General features: G+C 38.4%; 1 protein-coding gene and 1 long non-coding RNA gene across 2 annotated transcripts in view; one reads left to right on the top strand and one right to left on the bottom strand.

The window, feature by feature from the left end:
* Nucleotides 1-3,833: 3,833 nt before the first annotated feature.
* Nucleotides 3,834-21,122, bottom strand: LOC139827291 (uncharacterized). The gene is made up of 2 exons (XR_011737771.1): nt 20,928-21,122; nt 3,834-11,459 (listed from the first exon to the last, which is right to left on the bottom strand). It is a non-coding gene; the product is annotated as an uncharacterized lncRNA (long non-coding RNA).
* Nucleotides 21,123-22,362: 1,240 nt separating this feature from the next.
* The window catches only part of EPC1 (enhancer of polycomb homolog 1), a 69,645-nt gene continuing 64,325 nt past the window's right edge, over nt 22,363-27,682 (top strand). Inside the window, exons 1-2 of the mRNA XM_071805296.1 lie at nt 22,363-22,516; nt 23,221-23,324. The gene's annotated coding sequence lies outside the window, so the exon portion shown is untranslated. The remainder of the gene's footprint in view (nt 22,517-23,220; nt 23,325-27,682) is intronic.

The raw sequence follows: 27,682 nt of genomic DNA, 5'->3' as shown, positions 1-27,682 counted from the left end.
AAGGAAAGTTACCAGCCTTCTGGGGCTGAGGTTTCTGGTCTTAAATATTTACAAGTACAAAAAACCTAAATATGCTTCATACCAACACCAGCCTTGCCTATTAACAGTGGTTTTTATAGGTTCTTATCCAATTTAATCACCAATACAGTCAACAATAATTGATTGTTTCTGATTTGCAGTTTACAGCCCTATGACTTATTCAGGATCCAGATCACTTACACTCATGTTTGTAAATGAAAAAAAAAAATTTCTATTAATAAAAATTGAACAGCCTTGTGACCTAAGTACAGCATTAGAACTGTTATTTAAAGTGATATGAAGGTTCTAAGTAACATGCATTTTTAAATCTCTAATTTAGCAAAAGGTTACTATACATACACTTGAGTCTACATGTGTCTCTTTCACTTCAACTTATAAATATTGTCAACTGTGCTTATAATCTGTAAGGAAATTAATATTATTAGTAACTATAGTAAAAGAAAAAACTCTTTGTATTACGCGTAAGTTGCAAGGTTTTAGCAGGGGCAGTGGGGACACAGGGAGGCTGCAGCGGTGGCCTCTGTGGAAGGAGATCAGGGGATGCTCCATGCTGGACACAGCTGGTTCCATCAGCTCCATAACGGAGTCACCACAGCCCAAAGCTGAGCCGAACCAAAGGAGTTTGTGGTGTTTCTGAAAACAAGAGGACAGAAGCCTGATGTGATCGTACAAGTTAAAGAACACAATCATTACAGAAAATACATATCATTACTACTTAAAAGTCAACTGATTAATAGTTGTGTCTAGAAAATATTCTTTTGCTTAAAGGCAAATAGTTAATTTACAGTAAAACATAATTTGTACATGACATTCAACATATCTGGTTGTTGAACTAGCAATAAGCATGTAATTACACACTACTATATCATTTGCTGCTCTAGTGAAAAGCTACAAGGACAAGAACCTTAAGCTGTTACTGAAGAATTTTAAAAGCATTGAACAACATACAATAATTGCTTTCAGAGCAATTATGATAAATTGTTCTGAGAAAACACTGATCAAAAACTGATCATTAATCAAAGGCTTGTGTAATCTGGGTCATGATATTTTAATTGGGTCAAAAGACTCCTGAAAGTCTTCTGAACTTCATGGGATTTTCACAAGTATAAAATAATAATCATTTAATCAAATTCCATTTTTGTTCTTTCCAATATAATTTAAAGACATATTTTATTTAATTTGCATAATTATGGTATGATCATCCAGTGTTCTGCTATTAACAAAAAAACCTTTCCTATATCCTTGCATTTGTACAATCAAAATGAATGGAGCATTTTAGCTTAAACTGAAGAATATTAATGAGAAAGCATTTTTTGTTGATCTGGTAATAAAAGGATAAGAAGTTTTTTAATGGAGAAAGAAAAACCACAGGAAAAATTTGACTGTGAATTGTAAAGGTGGCATTTTTCAATATTGGTAAGTGAAGTATTACCCTGAAAGTAGCCAATATCTATTGTCAGCTGGTTTTGATCCAAAAGACAGTTACAATAGACCTAGTTTAAATTACAGATGTGCCAGCTACATGCTTTTAGATTCAAAGCATGAAATAATTAGGCCTCTATACCCTGAAACAACTTTAGACAGTTCTCAGCTACCACCTGAGGCATGAAAAACACATCATGGTCAGGATTCAGACCAGTTAATCAGTCTGCCTGGATAACGTTCATTTTTCTCAACTGAAATTGCAATGGCTAGGGTAGTTATTTTAGAGTCTCTGTCGAAGGCATAAAGCCAGACACAAAGCAAAAGGCAAAGCTCACTAGGGTAAGTGAACAAAGAAATGTGTTTCTATTATGTTGAGGGAGACAGGAGTACGTATTTCTGTAAACAAACAAGATTACAATGAAGTTATAACTTAATAGTACTGATTTGTGAGAAGACAGGGAGATCTAAGGAAAGCTAAGGACACAATAAGGACACTAATTTTCTTAATATTTTCAGTGTGTAAGCAGTTCCTGGAAGAGTACCAGAAGCCCAAACTGCTTTGGTAAAGCAGACTCACGCAGCCAGTAACATTTTCATTCTGTTCTTTCAAGAATTGTCCAAAGCAGAAGTTTAAAACAAACAAACAAAACCCCGCACCCACACAGCAGTTAAAGAAAACTACGTAGAAAAGGAGGGAGAACCAGGGAAGGAAAGATGTGAGTATAATCACAGCTCCTCCAGTGAGAGCTGCTGTTCTGTGCCATCACCAAGGTGCTCCAGGGGGGTGTGAGGGTGTTTCAGCTGTGATTGCCTGAAACACCGAATGCACCAGCAAAGTCCCATTAGAAAAGGCAACAAAACTAGTTCTAATCCACGACATTACTGCAGGTTTTGCCAATTCAGTCATGGACAAATCCCTTTATTTTTATTTTGCTTTCATTCAAACCTGCCCAAGGATATATATATTCTCAGATGTACCTGAGGGCTATTGAAAAACCAAGAAACTTTCATCCCCACACACACCTTTAAGGCTGAGAGCAATAATTATGTAAATTCTCTTATTCCCCCAAAGTGTCAATGTGATATTGCCTATTTCTGGTAACAAACATGAGGATCAACAGCATGAGGTTGGATGAGTAGACCTAGTTAATATCAGTGTACCAAACCAATTTAAAAGCAGCACTTAGACACTCCAAATTATTTTCAGGTAAATGCAGGTGCTTCCCACATATGAGAAAACTCAAATTATTCCAAGTTTATTTTTCTTAGCAGCTCTCATCATGTTCTTCTCGTGCCTTAGGCCAGCCTAAACAACATAGAACCAGCTGTATCTCCTTTTCCCTTCCAGGTCACTTCCAGTATGAGGAAGGTGGGTGAAATAACCCACCGCATTTTCCAAAGCTTTTTCTGTCTGTCTAAGATAGAGTATAACATTACCCCCACCGTGTAGCTCCTCACTAGAATAAAACAAGCTGTGAAAAGCTACAGGCCATTACCATTAAACCTGCTGCTTACATACAATTTACCCAGGGAGCGAATGGCCAATACAGCAAATATTAGTGAAAATGGGGCAGGAATTTAGATCAGAATAGGAATTGAAGAGGTTAGAATCAACCTAAATATTAGATTTCAAATCAACTGAGCAAGCCAAAATGAGATCATAACTGCTATAATGTATGTGATCACTGCTATGTTTTGTCTTTAATAACTGCTAGCAGGAAACAACCAAGGAAGAGTACAGAACCAGTACATATAGAATTTATTCTGACTCATATCTCCATCTCCTGGCAAACATAAACAAAAAATCATGCCAAGACCACTGCACTCCACTTGTCCTCCATCCATGTCCATCTCCAACCCCATCTCGCTACTGATACCCCACAGAAACCACTAAAAGAAGCCGATCAGTTGTGGGTGCCCATGTGGCAAGTACCTACACCTGAGCTAGAGACACTGGATTCCTTTTCAGTCAACAGAAATCCAGACAGTCTAGATAGTGCATAGAAATCAGCCTCCAGGAGAAAAGACACCTGCATTTAGTTATAAGAGCTAATTTCCAAGGCTCCCTATAAAAATAATGAAAAGAGATATGTTTGGTACATATTCTTACAACTGGCACATTTTTGGTCTGAATTGTAAGGGAACTTTAAGCAAAAATTAAATGAGTAAAATCTAATGGAGGGATATTTCACTATTTCAACACAAACTGATGCCTCTTTTCAATGCTTCCTATCACTGCCTGGTCAGATTTATGCTGCTGAAAAGTTAAACCCAGCTCTCTGATATAGTATGAAAGAAATCAAATCACTGTGGGCAATGGGATTTTGTGTTATTACTTTTAAACTGCATAAAAATACAAAGAAAACAGATAAGTAAGAAACTGTAGTGTTTATTTTTGAGACTAAGTATTATTTGGTTTGTAGTAACAGTGTGTCTGTAATACTTGAATACAAAAGACAAAAACATAAAACATTTTTATATGTATTTAAAAAGCACAGAATACAGAATGTTACGTACTTTTATGCAGGTTCCAAATAACTTTTAGCATGTATAAAAGCAAAATCTTCTACAGCACTATGTTAGAAAATAACGCTATTTTCTGTTTTTACACAAGCATGTTCCAGACCTGACACCAAATACCTACCTATTGAGAGCACTGTATTCCCTGGGTAATTAACAACGTGTCTCCTCAGTGCTCTGCCTCACTCATTCCGAAGAAACAGGTCAGGACTGACAGAGGTTCCTGCTCCCTCTCACAGCAGCACTGCAGCAGGGAAGTTTCTGGAGCATTTCAGTTGCTTCTTCTCAGACCCCAAAATCCAAGAAGATCTGCATGATGCTTTTTGTTTGGGACACCTGACAGGGGACAGGTTCTGGGCACGGATGATATGATGACTGTAGAAGCACCCACTAGCCTTTCAGCAATTTCTTTCCCAAGTCTCCTAGTCAGGATCCCACACATAGTTTTGTAATTTGCTGGTAGGGACCATATTGTCCCAAGGTCTGTACAGGACCCAGAGCCCCAGAGCCCCAAAGCCCTCCATTAAGAGAGTTAGACAGAAAGCATCACAGAAGAAATAACTGTAGTGCTAATTAGGACAGCCAGGGAACCTGAAAAAGGAGAGTCCTTTCTGGAGGATGTGCCTACTTATGAGGTAAAACAGCTTTTAACAAAGCAGAGCTAAAATAATGATATTTGATGTGTGTTGTGCTGTATGTGCAGTTTGTGTGGTGTCACAAAATACTGGTTGCCCAGGCATTATGGTGCAGTGCTCATTAGGTGTTTAGCACTGTGTGTGTATATTCAGTCACAAGGCAGCAGGACCGTGGGTGCTTCAGACAATCCCAGTTGGGGCCACGCCATCGAGAAATGAATGATGTAGGATGTCAAAAAGTAATTTAAATTTTTCTTGTTACTAGAGCTTCAGGCTTTAATTAAAATAATCAATGATTAAAGTGTGACCATATATTGCTTTTAACATGAATACTGTCAGTTTTCACACAGGCAACAGGCAGTGTATTAACGTTGCATACCAACAAGAACCAGAATTTGTCCTCTCAGGCAGGAGAAAATGAAATCTCCTTCTCTCTGTGAGAAAAGGGTGTTTTTTTCAATACATCAGACTCCATAAATACATAAAGCTCCGAAGAGAATTCTTTCTTAAAATGTGGAGGAAACAGAGCACGATAAGCACACAATGAAATTTTTTTAACAGAAAATTCTCCAGTTACAGCCAACCTACTTAGATCGAATACAAATTCAAGGTGAAGCTTAAGGTACAACAATATAGTGAAATAAATTTAAACAGAGAGTTTAAATAGCGCTCCTTGACATGCACACATTATTTTCATTAAGAATGCCCAGATCCAGCGAGAGGGGAATTATCCCTGAATAAACAGAAACCTCATCCCTGTCATAATGTCGATAATGGAACAGAGTAACATTTACACAATAAATTGTGTTTTACAACAAGAGTAAATTAAAATGGCTAATAATTTTAAAATATGAAAATACAGAAACTCTCTGCAACTGCATGTTTGTTTTATCCATTCTCACTTCATTATACTGTATATTTTCTAAGACACAAATCATGCAACCAGACAAATAGATGAATGTGATGACTAATTTTAAAAAAGGTACTTGCTGAACAGCTTGTAAAAACCCATAAACTATGTATTCTTATTTCATAATTAATACAATGAGGAGCATAGTACTGACCAGATTGCTAGACTGAACTACAAGTATTGAACTTGCATATAAACTGTATTTAAATGTTTATTGTGGCATGGTCAAGTACTTGCAGGTTAGGAAATGCCAGAACTAAGTTTGTACATATAACTTTAATTGCAGTCTCTCTGTGCTTTGTACATCTTAAGGTCTCAAGGAAAAATTAATATGTTATCATGTACTTGAAATGTCTTCACTTTACAATATGGGAATCCCTAAACCAGTAGCTATTGATAATTTAATTATTTTCAAATTCTTGAATTCACAGAGTCTGAACAATACTGAACCATTCAGATTGGCATTCAAGAACACTGCCCAGTAACTCATTGCTGTCTTCTACACAGAGAAATCAGAAGAGAGGTCACATACCTTTTCATTGTTTTCAAAGCTATTTGAGGATGGCAGATGCACACATTGACTCCAAGCATTATGGATTAATTCCAGAATCTCAGAGGAGTTTAGAAATTCTGGTTTTGTTTTCTCCTTCTAATCAAGTTCTCTTTGTCGTCTTTAGTATGCAGCTGCCCAGCAGACTTGTGTTCCAGTCAGACTCACCTGCAAGCTCTCCACACATTATTGGTTGAACAAGGAAAACCTCAGACATTACCCACAGTCTCAGTTTTAGCACCAGAGTAACTTTCAGTACTGTAACAGAAATATTAGACATTCTGCTGAGCTCTGGAATCCCCAGACTAAGCTACTTCTTTGTCAGCCAGCAGGGAGCAGAGCTATAGCAACAGCTGTACGGATCCGATGACAGCACTACCTACAAGATGCAGCAAAATTAGAGTCTAATTAATATATAGGAGCTATGAGGCAATGGAGAACTCTATATAGAGATAAAGTCTTTCAAAAAATTATAAATCATACAAGGTTTGCGTGTAGAAGTAAAAAGAAATAACATTGAATAGTTTATAGGTAAAATTAATCTATTAGTATTTACTGAACAGATGGAAAATGTTTTTCCAGGGTTTATTTGGCCAAAATTTGATGGCAGTCATAAAAATAGCAAATTCACATCACTAATATCAGAGAGGTTCTGCTGCCAAATTCCAAGTCCCTGCTCCAAAATGTGGCAATACCAGACCTGATAGTTCTAAAACCCCAGTACTGGGGAAATCAAATGTGAGAAACATGATCCTTTCATAAGGGCTCCCAAGATGATCCTGGGAACTCTAAACCACTAAGACTGACCTTCATATTGGGAAACTGGGAGAAACTATTCTAGATATAATATTGAAGGACAAGTGGATAAACATTCTATACCTAGGGAGGAGTCACCATCACTTCTGTAAGTATAAAATAATGCACAGGGGAAAAATAAAATGCAATTACATACATATATAAATGGATTCTAAGTTACTATTAATTCCACCTCCCTTTCCTGAAAAACTGGAAGTTATGGTGGTTAGTTATCTAAAGAGAACTCTTAGTTAGTCCTAAGTAAATAATGTTAAAAACCTACCGGAATATGAAAATAAAAAGAAACAGAGGATAATAAGGAAAGAAAACTAAAATTCGGAAGAAAACATCATTGTCCTGCTGTATGCATGGATGGTATGCTCACATCTTGACTCCAACATCTACCTCGGACAGCCCTACCTCAGAACGAATAAAACGATAGAAAAGGTGCAGAGAAAAGTGACAAAAATAACAAGAGGCATTGAACTGCTTCACTTCAAGCCAAAAACTTGTTTGTAGTTTTCTCCAAAATACAACAGAATTCTTTTTACCCAACAGATAAAATAAAGGTATAAAATTAAAGGTGATTGGGCAATACTACTTGGAAATTATTATTCAACATTTCTAAAACTAGAGAAACAGGGCATCATGTTAGAAAATCAATCATCCATTTACCAGTTAAGTCAAGCTTGAAATCATTGGATATTACAGAAACTAAAAATATTAATGGCTTTTAAAAATACTGCACAAATTCAGGGAGCGTATGTCCATTGGTAGCTAATGAACATTGTGAACCAGATGCAAAAAACAGCTTCAGAAATCGCCAACTCGGCCCGTCGGGAGCCAGCGTGTGCTCAGGCAGGGTCACCCTGTGTCTCACCTCTGCTGCTGCTCCTCACAGGTACCTGCTGGCCGGAGCGGCACCAGCCTGACATTTCATTTCGCTCTCTGCCTGTTCTCACTTTCTTACGTTACTGAGTGATATTAGCACAGCAAGCCTGCGCCAGATAAACAAGTGAGAGCATTCCCCGATCTGCGTGTGGCCTAGATTCCTGTGCTTTCTTCAGTTTCTGCTAATTGTATCCTTGCTGTTTTCACACCAAAGAAAATACTTCACCATGAAAACTCTTTTCCCAGACACTCCGAACTACCAGTTTATGGAGATGCCATATTCTCCAACACGTGTTTAAATTCTAATTTGTTATTCTATGTTATTCAAAATTTTAATTAGTTGGAATACTAATATTAGCTTTGTCAGAAAATATGTTTTACTTTTTAAAGTAATGGAACTAATCTTTTCACTGATTTCTCCAATTTCACAAATGGGCTGAAGTGCATATGAGAAAGCATCGATTTTATGCAAACCCTTTGGTAGATGAGGATACAATTTTAACTAGGCAAATGAACTGCTAATGTGGTGATGGAGGCAGAAAAAAGATATCCCCCCAAGCTGACAGTACTTTGTTAAAAAAACAATATAAGTAATAAACACTTGAAATTCTGAAAGTAGCGCAGTGACGGAAACCAAGTCTCCACTGTAGAAATTCTTTGTGCATTTATTTTTTTAAGATTTTCTTCAATTAGGGTATTAATATGAAGTCTGTTTTAACGGAACTAGCAAGAATTGAATATGTTACATACATGCACATCAGTCTAGGAGCTCACAAAACTCTCTGGTTAGACATTTGAATTATGCATGCAGAAGTAAGCTGTCATAAACACTGTTTCTTCTTCTGTCAAATACAATCAAAACTGGCCAGCAGGTTCAAAAATTATGAGAGATGGACTTCAATACATGATTGCACAAACTTAATTTTTTCACGAAACACGCTACAAAGCCCTGTGAGAACTTTTAAGGTGAGACATATAGAGAAGGAAAGGAATTCTGGACCGCACTGTAATGGAGATGAGCCCAAAGAAAGAGAAAAAGAAGACAAAATGAATTGAGTAAAGAACAATGCCACAGATGTATTTAAAGAAAGCATTAACTCCAAGGGATGTTTCAAAGTGGCATTACTCTGAATGGGATAGAAGTTTTGCTGAAATAGGACACTTCTGAAATACAGTAAAAGTATCAAACACTGTTGTTCATTTAGGAAGCACCACGTACAATGATGAATGAATGGTTTGAAGTATACGTCAGATGCTGTCCAGATATCAGTCAGGTTCAAGACAGAAGGCCTCTGTAAGCACAGACATATAAGAAAGCTTAAAAAAGAATCATCCTGCATTTACCTGAGCCCCTTACTAATGATACTTTAACACACTTGTACACTGCATTAGAACTCTTCGGTTTGACTTTGATCTTCTTGACAAGTAAATCAGAAAATAATGAGGTTCTTCATGTCTGTACTGGTCTGGATGGCTGCAAAAGGGCTGAAAAAATGCTCTTTATTTATGACTTGTTTATTTTAAATTGTATTATTAGAGAAAAAAGAGCATATTCTTCGCAATTTTACATCCAGGTATATCAATAAAGAAGCATCTCCGTGAGAAAACAGTCATAAATTAGTGTCACGTTGTGACAACTTGATCTCCAAGTCCAGAGTTTTCCGAAGCATTCACTGAACTTGTTGCTGCAATGAACTTGACCTGAAAGCAAGTGTTGACTTCAGGTATTGAAACTGTAAACAATTAGGATGCTGTACAAAATTAATTAAGTACTCTTAGATTAAATGTAGCTAATCTTTCATGAATTACGTAAGTATATAATTTATATACTACTAGAATCTAACATACTTACACAAAGGACTCTACCTAAAATCTTCTAAGGCAGGTATACAGAATAAAAGTATTAATGAACTGTTGAGCGTTATTAATCTGAAGTGTTCGGAAGGGGGAACAAATTAGTTTACAGGCAAAATCACACATCAATAAAGCCCCAATAGTAAAACTGTACCGAAAAATGATAATGTGTTTTAGAATATTTAATCTTATCTAATATATCCAAAGAAGCATTAACATTATTACTATGAGTTTTAAGGCATGTAATAAAAGAATATTCTTAAGATTTCTAGACAGGAAACCCTTTACTCACAGACCTTTTAAAGCATCTAATTCTTCTTTCATTTTTTATTTAACTCCAAGAGAATTATTGCTACAAAACTTAGCCATGTTCATTCCTTCTTCCTTTCTTTTCAAGATATTAAACTATTAATACTGTAATAATAAAGTCCACTTGATTTTATGTTGGCTCAATAGTCTCCCAAGTCTATTTGGTTTGTTGTTTGATAAATGAGGAAAGTCATGGAAGTGTGAGCAGGTTAACTAGTGATTGATCAAACGGTATCCAGTGAGTAATGAGAAAAATGTGTTAACAGTGGGGAGAAGGACTTTTGCCTCAGGAAAGTAAATGAGACTAAACCAAAGTAAACCCAGCTAAGCTGCTTTTTTTCATTGTGACAGGAACATTTATAACTATCCTCTCTGACAAATTTCTTAAGTCTAACTGAAATAAAGGTCCATGTTGAAGCTTTAAAAAAGCAACCAAGAAGAGCATTTGGGAGCTAAGCTCTATCTTGTGTAGAATAATTGAGTTCAACTCAGTTGCAAGTTCATAGCACTTGTGAAGTACTTTCTGCATAAAAGTATTACCAGTTTTATAAAGTACTTCCAAGCAATATGAACGGCTTTCGTTCATCGTCTGCTTTACTACCTTACGACAATTACGAAAATATATAAATCATGGTGAAACTACCCAATATTTTCATGCAAAGCTTCATAATTGTTTTTTCTTCATGTCTAAACAAAAACTGCTGCATCTCTACTTGCATTAATTCATGTAACTTGTTGGCTAACAGTAGACACTAAAGCCTTGCTGCTGTTTTTCCTAGTACTTCTCCTACCAACACAGAAGTCACCACTCTGCACATAAGTGTTCTGGCATTAGTTAGTGCTGGATGTCCCATATGGCAAATATATAGAGGGTACTTCAGTGGTTTTTAACTTTTTTCTTTTTTTCAAATCAAGTAACTGTAGTATGCACCTGAGTGCCATCATCCACTTCCACACAGCTGCAAGGCTCTCATATGGAAGTTTTCTTTATCATTCACATTTGAAATAATGCTACTGTGTGCTGCTAAATAGGGGACAGTGGATATCAGAACCTGAGAGAATGAGAAAGTTCCAGTCCAGTTACAGCTCAATGGTCCATACATTGGTGTGGTGATTGAATCAACCACTGTGGAAACAGGGACGGGGATTGGAAGTTTCGACACTGTTACCCATTGGTTCACATGTTGCACCAGGGAACATTTGTACAGGCGATGGGCTGCAGCACTCTTAGCAGCTTCAGAAAATCTGAAGTTACTACGATGTATGTCAAAAGAGTATAGAAATTAAGTCAGAAGGGAATACTTCACCAGTCAATACTGGAATTAAAAGCTTTGGTAAGTGATTTCATTATAGCCTGAGTCAAAAATCATTTTTTTGAGACTGAAGACATACCAGTGCCTTATGAAATAAGACCATGTTCCAATACTCCAGCCATTCTCCCAGTCACTGTCCTGGACATCAAAGTGTTCTTCAGCAGCCACGGTCGGTCTTGGTGCCAAGCCAGTACTGCATGGATGGAAAAGAAAATAACCTAGAACAAGAAAAAAAGAAATGTTACAAAAAGTGGTACATAACCCAAAGTCAGAGTTCTTATTCTTGAACAATGGGGTTCTTTTGTTATGGCTAGCTGCTAAAAAAAGACTGGAAAAATCAGGATATTTTTAATAATTTAATTAAGGGTGTTCTGCTGTGTGAAACCTATTAATTACACCAAGGGTGCATTGGGGCCAGAAAATACTGTACTACAGGTTAGAGGACATACTCTGCAATCACAGGTTTCATCGTTATTTTTTATTAATAAGACATGATATAATTACAGTTTAGGTGATAGTATTTTCCTACTTTTTACAAGACAGATATTTAAAAGAGTTTGTAGCAGATACTACTCTACTGTCTAGAACCAGTCCTTGACAATGTGAAAACACATGTAGAACTGAATAATGACTTTAAACCTATTAGGCAACAAAAACATCTAGAACATATGTAATGCCTTATCATTTTAAAAGAATCATTGGGTTAAAAGCAAAGGTTACTGAGACACATTTTGGCAAAAACTCTCTAGGTAGATTCTTGAGATGGTTTTGTGCATTTGTGCACGCCTGCAGACATGGAAGAATTTTTAGCTTATTTTTTACAGAGCTAATGATTTAAGAGTCTGTAGCAGAATGAACACATATATAGCATGGTATTCGTTTTAAATCTCCTATGACCAGATGACAAAGACTTAGTTGAATACTTTTTAAAACAAAATAAACCACAAAAACTAGTGCTGCAGAATACCTTCTACTTGGATTTTTGTCCTGATATTTTAGAAGATGCTGTTCTTGGGCCTTTCCTTAGGCTGCCAGCACTATTCCTCACTTCTATGATTTGAATTGCACAAAAAGCTTTATAAGGCTTATTTTGGTGTTTGTTTTTTTCTTTCCATTAAACCTTGTAGTCACAAAGAAAATTTTGTCCCTTAGATAAACTAATTTCCCTTCAAGTTTTGGTGCAGCTATGGAGAAATAGCACTTACAAAACTTCTGAGAATTGGCCTTTTAAACAACGAACTCAGAGGAAACCTGCAACATGTAAAAATATAAACAGAAGTTCCAAACTAAAGACATTAAAATTCAGTTCTTTCTGAGCTGCTCTCAAGGCAAGACTTGAGCTGAAGGGGAATTATGACTGCCAAGGCCCAGTTCAGACAAAGGATTAAGTTACAGCAGCGTCAGGGCTGCTCCAGCTGTTTGGTGAAGATTGCCATTACGCTGTTGTGCCATCCAGGGATCACTGGAGTGCAATACCCAGGGGCACGCTCCCACAAATTCAGGGCCTGGAAAGTAGTGGTTCTATTTCCTATGAGCCTCAGCTACGAGTCTGGACAGCAGTCACATCTGCTTTTCTTCCTCTTACTCTTGTGTTACACAGAGAAGCAGATGGGAACCAAGTCTGGACCAAAAATGTGTTGTTGATGCAAGGAATATCATTAGTTACTGTTTGAGAGCTGTGATCTCTGTACTCAAGAACAAATGAGAATCCTTCAGAGTTAGGCCGAAAGAAGACACTACTATTTGTTTTCCCTCCCCACAACCTGAAGCTCTGAACACAACATTATCCTACAGTTACAGTTTTCTAATCTGTGAAATACGGTTCAAAAATTCTAGTAGGCTGTAAGTCTTATCAACAGAAGAAAAAGACAAAAAGGTACAGGCACAGTGTTGCAAATGGTAAGAAATGGAAAACTCTTATGGGGAAGGAACAGAAGACACACAGTGCCTCTGCAATAGGGAGAAAAACAACAATGAAAGTCATGCCAGGAAAAGTAAAATAAAGACTTGTGTAAAAGATGAAAAGAATGGCAAAGCTTCTGTCACGGTTTAATCCGAGCTAGTAATACAACCACAACAGCAGCTAACTCGCCCCCTCATCCACCCCCCCCAACAGGGGAGAGAATCAAAAGGGAAGGGAGAAACTTGGATTGAGATAAACACAGTTTAATAAAATAACCTAATACTAATACGCTACTAATATCTATATCTATAATAGAAATAAAAGATACTCAAGGCAATTCCTCACGAACTCCATCCACAACTGAGCAGCCAGTCCCAGCAAAGTAGCACCCGGTCCCCAGTAGCGGAAAAAGAGGAAAAAGCCAAAAAGGCTCAGAGGTTTCTGCAAAACTGCAAGAGCTGGACTACATGTCCTGCACCAAAGATTCCCCCACCTCCAACAAAAGAAGCAAAAAGAAGAAAAACAACATGCACAAGAGAAAGCGCCCGAGAACCCAGAAGAGCCAACTGGAAGATCCCAACTCTTAGATCTGGAGCATGATGCTAATGGGATGGAATACTCTCATCAATCAGTCTGGATGTCAGCCAAGCTCTGTCCCGCCTTCCTCAATGCCTCACACCTGTAAGCAAGGTGCTCAGAATGTCCTTGGCTCTCAGACCAGAGCAATTAAAAACATTAACTCTGTGCTGGGGTGTTATCTTTTGTTGTCAAACTAAGTCCAAATAATGAGCATGCTAGCTATGGAAAAGAGAGGTTTCTAACTGCACAAAGAAAATTAACTCATTTTCAGTCAAACCAGCACAGCTTCATACAAGAGCATGCCAGGCACACAGCAGCCCTGAGAAGGACTAAGAATACAAAGAGAATCTGGTTGGCAACAGAAGGATGTGAGGCACTGTCGGAGAGATAAGGGACACCTGCATCAACTGATGGATAACAAATGGAATAAGTACTGAAGAGATTGGGTACCTCAGGCATGGGAAAAGGTTTGGAAGTTTCCTGAGATAAATAAATATGGAACTCGGCTGAGTGAGTACTGGAGAGATGTAATCAGCCCTCTGCATTGCCCTGAGAACACTGAGGCAGACCACCTTAAAGACATTTTGCCAGGCTAGAGTCAGGAATGGAGACAGGATCACAGTGAAGGTAATCCAGGATTAGAAATCAGTGGATGAACTAGTCCAAGGAGCAAGATAAGTACGCAGTTTATGACAAGATCAAAAGTCAGGAAAGAAAGGAGTCCCCAGTATATAGTACAGCAGTGGAGCATGTCACAGAATCATAGAACAGTCCAGGTTGGAAGGGACCTTGAAAGATCATCTGGTGCAACCTTTCAGGGAAAAGAGAGCCTAGATGAGATTATCTAGCACCCTGTCCAATCACATCTTGAAAAATTCCAGTGCCAGGGACTCTACATTGTCCCTGGAGAGGTTGTTTGGGTGAATGATTATTGTCACTGCAAAAAAATTATTTCTTTTAACAAAATGAAACCTCTCCTGGTGCAACTTGCACCCATTTCCCCATGTCTCGCCATGTGGCACCCTGTGAAGAGAGAGCCTCCATCCTCTTCGTAGCAACCCTTTAAATACTGCAATACAGTTATGAGGTCCCCTGAGCCTTTTTTTCTCCAAGGAGAAAATATTTAACTCCTCTTTCCTCATAGGGAAGGTTCTGCAAATTACAGCAGCAAATAAAAAATATCTGCAAACACCTTTTAAACTAAGAACAATTGAGACTAATGCAACATTTTTCAAACAAAACTACTAGCTCTTCCAGGTTTCAATAGTATTCAATCACAAGTAATAAGCCTCTCTTTTCAGAAAATGTATGTTCTTAAAAATACACATTTTGATTGTCAAAAATTAATCAATTATAAGCTAAATAATTTTATTGAAAGTTGCATCGGGAGGACTGTTAGTGGCTATTTGTAAGGTAAGAGCTAAAGTTCTGTCATCACAAAGGAAAAGTCCTTGTTAGTTTTAAAAATTAAGAGGAACCTGAAATTAAATAAGCAGCTATGAAAATAAAAGATGTATTCATAAACTGTTACATTCCCCTTTTCTTCCATTTGTGGACTGACAGCATAAGTATTTCAAGTCTGCTTGTGTAGGTAATGCAAAACTGAATTTGTTCTGCCTCATACTAGACTGTGAGGCACGTTTCTATAAGGTGTATTGATCAGTGTTACAATGTGGCTCATCACCTGCAGCTGTGCCATTTACAAACCACCGACAAACATTTGCATTAAGATTTTTGTGTAACAGCCTCAGCCTTGGATGCCGTACACATTCCCCATCTTTGCTCAGACCAAAAGGACTCTGGCAATGCTTCTTGGAATTTACTGTGTAAATAAGGTATTGTGATCCAGCTGGCAATCCATGTACTAGATCTAGCCTGCAGAATATTTCCTTTTGATTTGATATTTTTTCTTTGTGGAGAATATGGAGCATTTTTTTGACAGAAGAGAAAGACTCTTCTTGCCCCTTGCAAAGAGAAGCTGCTACTGTTAGGTCCATGTGAGTGGAAGCAGGAGGGCAAGGAGCTCATTTCTTACTGTACCTGAGCAGCACAGCAATGAGTGTTAGTGTTTGCTCTGCAGCACACGTAGGGAGGGCAAAATTGGGACCAGTGTAACATAAGATACACAAGACATTACATGAAAAGGCTGCATCCGTGCAACATGGTGTGTCTATTAATATACACTTCCTCTTGCTGATTGACTACGTTTATAATCAACAAGCTAATTAAGTTGGATCAGCTTAGTTTTCAGAGCTTTTTCTAACTTTAATAAAAAGGCTTACAGTCACCACATTGTTTAACATTAAAAATAGGGAAAGTGCCAATAAATATATACTATAAGTCAGAAGCTCTAGAAAAGGATGTGAAAAAGGAAAGAATATTTGATGAGCAAAATTAGGGATACAAGAAGGGATTTAAGAAAATTTAGGTGAAAAATAGGTTGCAAATATTGTATTTGTCCCTGAGTGGTCTGAAATGCTACAGCCGAAAATAACAATGCAGAAGAGCAGATGTGTCAAATAGGCAATTTAATATTTGAGAATATGATGAGCAATGTAATAATACCAGAGGATATATATGAACTACTTTATTTTCCAACAGCAATTGATAATGGTATGAGAAAACAGCCACTGTATTGTGGTATCTTAAAATAATAAATGCCTTATCATTTGCATCCTGGAATTTCAGATGAGCTGACCAAAGAATGCACTGCGCTTGCTGACCAGAGTTTATGCTGCCTGATTCTAGTTACTCAGTGAAAGGTATCCAAATTGAAATGGTATCATCTATAACAAGGCTAAACTTAATAAGAAAAAATTAGAAGAAAATGAAGCTTTTGTGGCTGTAGTTCATAGTCTTGCTGAATCTGGAATTGTAAAGGACTTTGGTTCAGATGTCTCAGACTTACAGATCCTCACAGTCACATGTAACTGCAGGCTTTTCTTAAATCCCCCTTGAGATACTCTTCCTATGCTCATCAAGCTTCTGCTGACTAAACCAGCTTCCATTCAGTATGTCACCAGCATAAGAACATTTCAAAAAAGAAAACTGAATTGTGACAGCATTGTCTTTGCCATACAGATGGTGCATTTGTTTGCAGCAGCAGTAAAAGTGAGCACCATGAGTGACTCTGAGCAGTTCTGAGATGTTTTCAACAGTGGCCCTTTATTCTGAATGACAAACGTGAATTCAGAAAAGAGCAGATAAAATCTGCTGAACACATAAACCAGTCAACAGGCAAGTCAGCGGAACACAGATGGACTGCAGCTATTATTCACCTTATCTGAATCCGCGGCATTTCTGCTGAAATTTCCTAGGTGTAATAAATCATATGGAAAAATGGTCTCCAATAGTAGATCACCTAATAAAATCCATAAGCGATCAGCTTAATTTTCAGAAGATGAAAACTTGAGAAAACAATAGAATATATTTAATAAAGCAGAAGCATCAATTGCATGTTGCTTGTTTTGGCACCGAACACTGTAAACAATCCAACAGCAGCAGCAACAGCTGTATCTGACAGTCTGGGAACAATGCTCACACAAGGACTGCTGCAGAAATAAAAGAGGAATGCCAGCAAGTGAAAAAGATGCTTTAGCAGCTACCGCTGCCTGCAAACATCTCAGTGAATATATTCAGCAGCAATTTTAATACAACGATGAGAATCCAGTGCTTAGATTGAAAAGCACTAAATAACTTTCCACCTGAAATTCCAAGACCTGGGCCAAAGCTGATGTGATTCTCTTTCAAATATCAGCACATAACAGGGAAAGTATGCAGAACAATCCCAATCAAGCAGTTGTCAAAATTAAAATAAAGGTTTCACAGTGAGGTTTTTTTTTCAGAGTTTTTTTTTCTGACTTTGTTCTGAAATCACTCCTAATGTTCCCCACCAGCGTAAACCAATTAGATACAGACAACTAAAAGACCGGGGTTTTTTTTCCAATACATCTGTGCTAATCTGATGTGGCTAAAGTATTCTTTTAGTAAGTATATTGCCATATAGGATTTTTCATATGGACAACTCTGAAAGAATGGCACATTTTGATTCCTAGAAAATTCAACAGAAGATACTTTGCAAAACTCAAGAAGATTGTTAACACACAGAAAGATACAGGTCATGAGCTGACCAATCTGTACAGAGGGTCTGAGCAGATGCTTTCAGATCATCATGCAAGGATACAACAGAAATAATGGGAGAAAACAGCGATTCTCAGAGATGTGTGGCATACCTTGGCAACCAACAGCAACAGATGTTTCGGAGGTTTATTTCAATACTTTATTTTCAGAACATTCTCATCCATTTTTGTAATGAACTACTTTTCCACCTGTATTGACTCAGTTCTTTTTCTACAGCGTTTGCCACTGAACATCACCCTAGAACCATCTGAACTCTCACTAGCAGGACTTGTGATGTGAAAAGGATAAATGACATATCAACCTGTGACCACACTGTAATTTAAATGTAGTTTCTCTAATCATAAAGTATTTGAAGATGACGTCCCAGCACAAGGAAAGAAATTCAGCAGTGCAATTTCAGTGTCTGAAACAGAGAAAAACACTGCTTGAAGTAAGATTAATGAGAAAAGAAATCCTTACTGATGCTCACAGTTTGGATAAGAGGAAAATAGTGGTGAATAGGTTATTGGTAGAGGGCAACTTGGATCAGCTTATTAAAGTGGGCACAAGTACAGCAGTATGTGTATCTGTGTACAGGTGAAAGCAAAATTCCAAGAGCAATGTTAAGTTCTATTGACCGAAGGAGTGAGAAGGTATGACCAAAAAGGGATTACTGCAAAGGATACAGAAATTAATTGGATGGTTTGCTGAACAGGGGAACCTGTAGTGATAATCAAACAAAAAAGCAAATTAAATTTGGGGATATACAGAAAAAATATCAGGAGTTACATTACTTTAGTATGTGGCAAGTAATGTGACTGTTGTTGGCATATTGTACCTGTTTCTGATGTCCACGACTTGTGAAGCATGAAGATTGCTGATAAGCTGGAGAAACACTACAGTCACATAACATCCATAACAAAGAGCAACACTTTATGAGTCTTATACACTCAAACAAAACCAGAACTTGGACACACAGAAGGAAAGAAGAGGTTTAATAAGTTACAAAGCCCATGATTTAAAGTTAAATTTCAAGCAAGTCAAGTAATCACTTTAACAATTTAGTGAAGATTATAGTGGATTTTTTAATCACTCTACATTTTCAGTCAAGATTGGATGCTTTTAAAAATATCTGATCTGGGTCAAACAAGAATTAAACTGGGGAAGTCTGTGTTCTCCTTTATAAAACAGTCAGGCATCAATGATCCATTCTTATACTATAATTTATGAATTTTCCAAATTACAGCAGATCAGTTTTTTGGATTCTTCAAGAGCAATTATGCAGCTATGTGAACATTATCTATTGAATAAAAATGCAAAATATTTATGCATTTGGTGATCTTTCAACTGAAAAACAGTCCATGCCATTTTTATGAAAACAAGACAAACGATCATTTACAAACTAGTTGCAAAACCGCTTTGATATCCTTCAGCTATTACTGTCTACCTAATGATTTACTGATTAATCAGGACTGATAATTCACTTCCTAAAGACATCAAGAAAAGCTTGTCAAGAGAAGATCAGTGTAATTTGTTTGTTACCAGTGTGGAGACAGAGACCTACTTGGAAAATACAGCAGTAGAGCTAAATCTTTATGGGCAAGATAAAGATTAATGAAAATGAAAGATAAAGAATAATAAAAGTAATTACACTGCAAGCAGAATGTAAAAAGTAGCTTCACTAATTCGAGTAAGAAGATACTATTTGAGTGCTATTGGCTTTCAGCCACTTTTTTGTGCTAGTCTAAATCCTAGCTAGTTTGTTTCTTTGCTCCCATACACATGTTCTATTTCCCTGGTTTTGAGTAAAATCTCAAGATGAATATCCACACCAAGCATTGGACAAAGTTTAAAAAAAATAAAAGGAGTGCAGAATGGATAGTGGTGCTCTTTGGAGTTACTTCAAACAACAAGAAATTTGGGGAAATTTAACATCAAGTCAAGTAAGGGTTGTTCTTAAGTCATGAGAAAATATTCTTCAGCTTTTCTTGGAACATTCTTTCAGATTTAAAAAGCCACAATGTGCATTTCAATCACTATCTCAATTCTCAACATCTAGCACTTGATATACACAATGATGAGATCAAACATGAGCAAAAATGACCCTGACCTCAACAGCTACCACACATCAGCTCATCTACGGAACTAGTAAGCTTTAAATCAGAAGGAAATTTGGGATAGTTCAGTTTAGCTTACCCTATAACAAAAGAATCCAGTCAATTTTTTTCAGCTTTGCCACAGTGTAGTATTTCCACAGACCAAGGCCTAGCTCATTTGAGGTTACTTACTTTGCAGTGTTTAGCCCCGAGTTACATCATGGCTAAGAGCTTGTCACATTTGCTGCTGTAGTAAATAAAATCTTATCTAAGGTATTTCATACAAAATAATTACAAATTGTTTCCAATATGCACCTGCCACTACTGCAATGCCACTACTAAATGTGGGAAAGCTTTAAAAACCTACAGCAATATAACATACCAACGAATGTACTGAGACCACAGCCCTCCTGCAAAGGGTGGTTTGCTGTCCTGGGTGTAGCTTTGTCCTAAAACAGAGCCCCATAGTCCTTTCTGCCCCCTCCACTGTGCAAACAAGGGCTGCCAAGTCTCTGCTAGTTTAGGGCAGACAGTGATGAACATTTAATCTCTGGAACGCTGCTCACAGGGGGATGAGTGCTTCTCAAAAAACAGGTAACAGGAGAAGAAACCTTCCAAGTGCTCATGGTCATTTTGATCCTGACCCTCCTGTGTGCTTATCTACTTGTATTAACAGGTTAGGAGGGAGGCTCAGATAAACAACACATAGCCCTCAAACCAGTGGTTAAAACCAACACATCTCTTCAGGCCTATAAAATTCAAACTACTCTACATCTTTTTTTCTAGGACTTGTTAACTGCTAGCAGGCCTGGTTTATGATTTTTTCCAGGCCCTCATGACTTTTGAATCCTTCATTGCCTCTCGTATATCAAACATAAGCTTTACATCTCTATTTTCAATGCTGCTATAGCCTACTTCCCCCCTTATCTTTTTTCTGTCATTATTTTAAAAATAATGCCAATTTGATTAGGTTTCTGTAGTTCACCTACTGCTTTTTCAAATATCTTCGCACTTTCTTCCATGCTGTTCTTCTTGTTGGAGATGTTTTCTTTTGAGAGCCACAAAACCAATTAATTTTCTTCATCAAATCCCACCTTGTGTTTTCTTCGCCATGGTGTATACACAGAAACAAGAATTCGGCTGATGGCGTGTTGCAAACTGTGCCCTCCCAGCCGATCAATACAGTCTCATTGTTTCCCTCATCTGTCTGTAGCCATCTGCTGTCTTTTGTTTTATACTTTTGAGCTCTTCAGGGCAGGAATTACCATTTTGCCCTATATTTCTATACGGTATATCATCATAATCATAGTCCGGGATTAAGGCCGGTAAATAGCATGATAATACAAGCAAATAATAATAATCACAAAATTTGCTCTAAGTTCTTTGCAGATTTTTTTTTAATCTAAGACCTACAAATATGAGGTGCTTCAGAAAAAAAAAAAAAATCACAAATTTCCCTATTTTTTCAGTGCCTCTGAAAAGGGTTTAGAATAGCAGTGGATGGGAATATTAATTCAAGTCTTTTAATACAGCGCTGGATCAGGCTCAGCAGGTCTGACAGCCAGTCTCCATTGTAACTCCTACTGAAGGCAGCAAACGGGCTCTCAAGGGAGATGAATCAGGCCCTCCGGAGCCAAGGAGGCAGCATGCAAGAGGAGCTGTGCCACTGCCTGGCAAGACCGGGGGCTCAGATAGAGGACCACATATTGACACTTTTAGGATCTACTCTAATCTAAATATACCATATTTTCCTATTTATTTTCTTTTTAAGATGAATGTCAAAAAAAGTTACAGGCCTACAACACCATACAGGGACATAACAAGATAAAATGCAAGATTATTTCCACAGAAACCATAATTCAGGCAGACTACTGTGAACCACAAATGTAACAATATAAATATTACAAAACGTGTATTTATATGCAAGGGGCCTAAACTTCAGTTACTGCTGAGAATCCTCATTCCAGTGTCCTCTGTGTGCCTACGTGTTCACTTATGAGACTGTAATACGTCAGGGGGGTAATTTTGCCTCACACTGAACGCCGAAAGTGTTAGAATTTGCCCGTTTTTTTCACAGCACAGCTCCAGCAGGGACTACCTGACTCAGCTCACAAACTAGAGCCACAGCATCAAATTTCCCAACCCACTTAATTTGAAAGCCTGCCAAGATAGGTGAAAGACCTTATAAATATGTAAAGCAGGAAGTTCAAATTACACAGTGATGTAAATTCTCAGTGATTGATGCCCTTTTAAAAACAATAAAAATCCTCGAGAAAGTACAACGTTGGTAAATGTGCTTTACTACCCGTGATGTCTGGTGGTGCCGTACGGAGTTTAGACGATTGTACTTTTCGTGCGGATTTTATTTTGGATTTCTACCACTTCCTGGAGGCCAGGGGGAGGCACAGTGGGAGGAACCAAAAAACTCGGTGCCACAGCCATTTTGTTTGTGGGCAGCATGGTAGAATTCTGTCAGTCAGTATAAGGAGGGGTTTTTAAAACAGTATTTATGGAAAAACTATTCCTGCCATAACGGATGTATCTGTTGAATTTAGTGTTAATTTAGTTCTTTCATAAGGTAGGTATTTATATTTGTAAGTAAACGGAGTATTTGTTGGGATTCAAGCCTCCCCACTTTCCAGGAACCATGGATTTTGTTTCAGGCATGACTGGCCTTTCCAGGCGCTGGGAGCTGCTCAAGTGCGGCCGGGCTGGGCTGCCGGCCGGGGGCGAGCGGAGGGATGTGCCCATCGGCTCAAACTTGCTTCGGGGTCAGGAGGGGGGGCTGGGGCGGGGGGGGGGAAGGGCAAACGGCAAAGTCTCGGAATTATTTCCTCCAGCTGTCTTTCTTTATTAATTCTCCAGAGGCGGCTGCTCTTATTGAGGGGAGGGATTGGGGGTGGGGGTGCGTGGAGCGAGCCGTAGTTTTGCAGTGTCACCGAAAACCAGCGCTAGACTTTGGTCCTGTGTGTTTCAAAGGCGGGTGTAAAATGGCACACTGCATTTTTCCAGGCGGCGGTAGCAGCGGCGGAGGGAGCGGGGGGGGTGGCGGGGCCGCTGCCCGCGGAGCCCATCGCGCCGCCGCCGGCCCTGGCAAAGTTGTGGCCCCGGCGGTGCGGGGCTCCCCCGCCCCGGCTCGCCCCGGCATCGCCCGCAGACCCTCGGGGAAACCGCCTCCTTCCTCACCCGGCCATCCTGGCGGGGGTGGCGGCGGGGAAGAGGATAAAAGAGAGAGGGGAAAAAAAAAAAGTCTCACTTTTTGCATTTGCGAAATATTTTAAGGATGTTCGGGGAGCCCTTTGCAGCATGGAGGTGGCTGGTTGTAGGAGAGCGAGTATGCAGTCCATATTGTTACAGCCGTTCTGCAAGGACTGCCCTCTCCAAAGGTAAGTTTGTGATTTTAATCAAAAATATTACTTGCTGCGGTTTTTTTGGCGTGTATTGGTGCTGTGGAGGGTTTCCGTTGTGTTGATGAACAAAACGTAGCCTTGTATTTTTCTTAGCTTTCATCTCATGTGTATCCCACCCAACGATGCCTCCTTAATATCGACAATTACTGAAGTCAGTTTTGTTTCCTTTTTAAAATTTTATACACGCAAAGCTTAGCAGCAATTTAAGTTCAATATAAGAGCATAAAAACTCGTCTGTTTTCCAGATGGACTTGTTTTTTTTTTTTTGGTTCTGGCTTTTTGTTTGGGGGTTTTCTTTACTGAGTAATAAACGGATCCAGGACCAAATATGTGACTGTCTTTGTAAATACAATGCAGCTCTAATACATAAAGCAGCATATTACATTGCTGCTATATGGTGTGGTCGTGGCTAAAAGAGTTTACAATGCTATTTGTGATGGCTCTTGATGGATTACTTTGGTCTAAAGTACGGGGGAAAACTGCCCTTGGTATGGTGAAGGTGGAGATTGACATAACAGGGTTTAGATTAAGTTACGTCTCTTACTAAACAGTGACCTTTTAAATTTACAAATTAGCGCTCTTGTGGCAATTAGCTTAAAGCATTAGTTATATAAAGGTTCTTATTTCACCACACTTCATTTAGATGTCTTGGAAGGGGGGTTGTGGGGGGGCAGAGGAGGTGAGTGTTTGGTTTGTTTGTTCTTTTTCCTCCAAGAAGGTACATTTGGGAGACATTTTGTAATTTTGGGCATTTTTCTGGGCGCTTTTTTTTTTTTTTTCAGACGGTGGAAGATCTTTTTTGTTTGGCTCGGCTGGGGGTTGGGGGCGCTGTGGGGCTCCGGAGCGGTTTGTGTCCCCGGCTCTGCCGGGGGAGGGGGCCGGGGGGAGAGGGGAAGGTGGGGCACGGTCGGATCTATTGTATCTTTTCCTTTTCTCTGTATCAAAAGTAGCAGCAGATTAGTTAGAAAAACGATTAAAATGTATCTCTGAAAAACTGTAGTGTTGCATGAACTATGGCCCGGATCAGGCATGACCTCACCCTTTCGCTCGTTTGTGTAATGAAGCAGATTTTTTTTTATTTGTTTCAATCCTGTACCTAGAACCGAGTTTTTTTCCAAAAATGAGATTTTCGGCCCCATCCCCCAAATGATTTTACAGTGGCCGCAGATGAAAGGTTTTTAAACGATTTTGGTGTACAATATGGAAGGCTTTGGTACACACTTACGGTGCAACTAGTCCATTGTTTGCTTGTTGTGAAGTTGAAGGTTATATTCACTGCTGGTTATTAAACCGTAAGGTCCCTCTTACTTGTGTGTTTGCGTGTGTGGATTTCTTGTTGAGGTCTGTAGGAGTTTGAATTGTGCGTGAAGGTGGGATTCTAAAGAAGGGAAAACCTAATGTAGTCCTCCAGATTGTAACAGGATTCACCTGAGGTGAGTGGGTTTTTTCTTCCCTGTTGCTAACTGGAGCATGCATTTTACATGTATTTATAAACATATATTAATGTGCATTTTCTTTTGTTACAATCTACAGATCACCTCGGTTCTAAGTGCAAATGTTTTAGAAGGCTTTCTGCTAACATCCATATTAGGTGTTTAAGAAAACAGAAGTGATTAATGTTCTAAGAAGATGGGTGGGAAGACATAGTCAAGCCTATGATCAGAGCATGTATTAGAAAACTCAACAGGTTCAGGAATAAATTTAACAATAAATTTAACACATTTTAAAGGAATCAATATACCTATTATTTTGGAGTGATATGAGGCTGACAATTTTAGAGACCTTTGCATCTCTTTTACATTTAAATGTCCTCCTTATTTTCAAAGAAGAAATTTAACAAATAACAGACTGTTTGAAACAGCCTCTGAACCTCTCATGAGCAATTTAATCTGCAAAAATGCATTTAGATTTTGTTCTTAAAGAAAGTTTGCTCACTGAGTTATTTAGTTTTATGGAAACTGATACACAATTTCAAGTAGATCTCTATAGTGGTGTCTTTTTTTTTTTTTTTAAGAAAGGTAAAATTTACTTCTTCATTAGGTAAATATATCTTGTAACCTTCAAGAAAGAGGCATCTATATCCAAGAGAGCAGTCAGCTTTCATCGTCCCTCCTCTGTCAGACAAGGTCTGTTTTTATGAAGTCTTGGCTGGAGCACAGAGTCCTGTTGGCCTATGACAGAGCCATAAGACCATTTCACCTTCAGTACTCTGGTACAATTCTTAGGTCTTGAGGACAAATTTCAAGATATGCACCCTCTGAGAAAGTGTGGATTTTGGACATCTTCCATCTCTCAGACCTGGTCACCAGGCCACAAGGCTGGCATTTTGGGTTATACTAATGGAAGTAGAGCCAATTGTTGTTGAATATATTACAATAATTACAAATCTTAGAGAATCTCTGAGATACGTTCATCCGAGTGATTCTGATATGACTTTCATTTTCTTCTTTACATCATATAGACCAATGTTCAGTTTGCTCATCCATGGACAACAGTACTGAGCAAATGATAAACTACTGAAGGTAATTTCATGCTTCTGGTCCTCTTGTCATCCTGGACTATGAAAGCGATGATTCTTTGTGACAGCAGTCTGTGCGTGCAGGCCATGAGTGAACTGATGGCGAGTGATCTTGCTGCTCTGAGGCAGCTTCTGGCTCACTGAAGTCAGCAAGAACATTAATGCTGAATGGAAACTTGCTTCACACTTCTTCCTCCCACTCCATTGGGGCTACTCTTTACCATTGGTTATGGTTTTGCCACTTCGATGCTGCATCTGATGAAAGTGTCTGTTCTCACTCCTACCAAGTAGTTGTAAGGTGAGAGAAATGCTGATGTTTTGCAATTCAGCGGTTTTCTCACTTCTATCCTTATTCCTTTTGTGCCATTGTTGAGCAAGAAATAGTTCCCTGCAGATGTGTTGCCAATAATAAGAATTGATTAAGATTTAGCATCCTCTCAAAGCTAAATAGCAACTATTTTACCTCCGGAATCTTCTGCAGAAATGCCTGGAAGAGTAATTTCTGAGGGGTGTCTCTGTCTTGATTGTGTGCTTTCCCCACCCTGCTACTTCTGAAATGCCTGTCTACGAAATACCAGGACCTAAACCACAAGAAATTACTTTTATCCTTTTTTTTTTTTTTTCCTTTGTGGATTTCTTGATTTTGTCCCCTATATATTACTCCCTTTCTAAGATGGCAAAAATCAGATATTTTTCTCCTAATGCGGTTTCCCTTTTACCTAGAAACTCTGTATAGACTCCATGCACCTTTTGAAGATATTTGGCTCTCCTGGATTAAAACTATTTGAAGTATAGCATCCTACTCTAAAACAATCTTTTCCAAGATCTTAATTCATCCTGACTGACCAAAATGTTCTGTGTGCCTTCATGGTATTCCTCCTACCAATATTGCTGTTATTATGTACTCAAGTAAGAGACACAGGGTAAAGATGTCTGTCTGTCTCTTTACAATTGTTATAGAAATGCAGATGCCTATATTCCAGGCAGATTTAACCAGGTTCCAAAGTTAGCCACTAATAATGTGAAGACAGTTCCCCAGATGTGTGCTAGTTGTATGAAAGAGCATCGTTTGGGACTCAGTTCAAATAAAGGCCATAACTTGTGCTTCATTCACTTACATATCACTGTGTTCTGTTTTCCTATGGGTGATAACATGCCTTGGCACCTGGAAATCCTGGTTGTTCCCTTTTGAGGGCTCTAAACTGTTCATTGTTTCCTCCATTCAACACTCAACAAGGTTTCAGTGTGGGCGGAAAGGTATCTTTATGTTCTAAACCTTGTGACACAAAGTCTTGTTTCTATCTTTCTTATTTCAAGATTTTGTTATCTGTAATACTCTACATCACACATGTCAGCATCAAATTATAGCAACAAATAATGTTTTTAAAAACTTGCTTCAAGGGTCACCTGTTTCCCAGCTGTGAAGAAAGGATTATATATTTCTTGCTTGCTTCAGACTCCCATATTCTAGGAAGTTGGGTCCCTCCACACCTCTTCCAGACTGGTATTTTTATGGCTCTTCAATGCTATGAAATAATCTGCTCTACCTCCTATATGCCAGAGGAAACTGCTATGGCTAGTGCATCTTTCCACCTTTTAACATTCATTATATTTTTCCTTTTATCAAATAGCTCAAGAAGTTAATTCATGTTGTAGGGAAGAGGTCCAAGTCCTTGAGACAAGCCTAGATTTTAAATGCTTTACTAAATATAGGGCTGAGGGAGGAATATCAGAGATTTGAAACAGAATTTCTATATGAGCTCTCATGCACACCAAAGTATGCCTTGGACACGTATGACCACATACCAGTGGCTTC

Source organism: Patagioenas fasciata, chromosome 2, assembly GCF_037038585.1.
Source record: "Patagioenas fasciata isolate bPatFas1 chromosome 2, bPatFas1.hap1, whole genome shotgun sequence".
NCBI classification, from domain to species: Eukaryota; Metazoa; Chordata; class Aves; order Columbiformes; family Columbidae; genus Patagioenas; species Patagioenas fasciata.
This window is presented reverse-complemented; position numbering and strand designations above follow the sequence as displayed.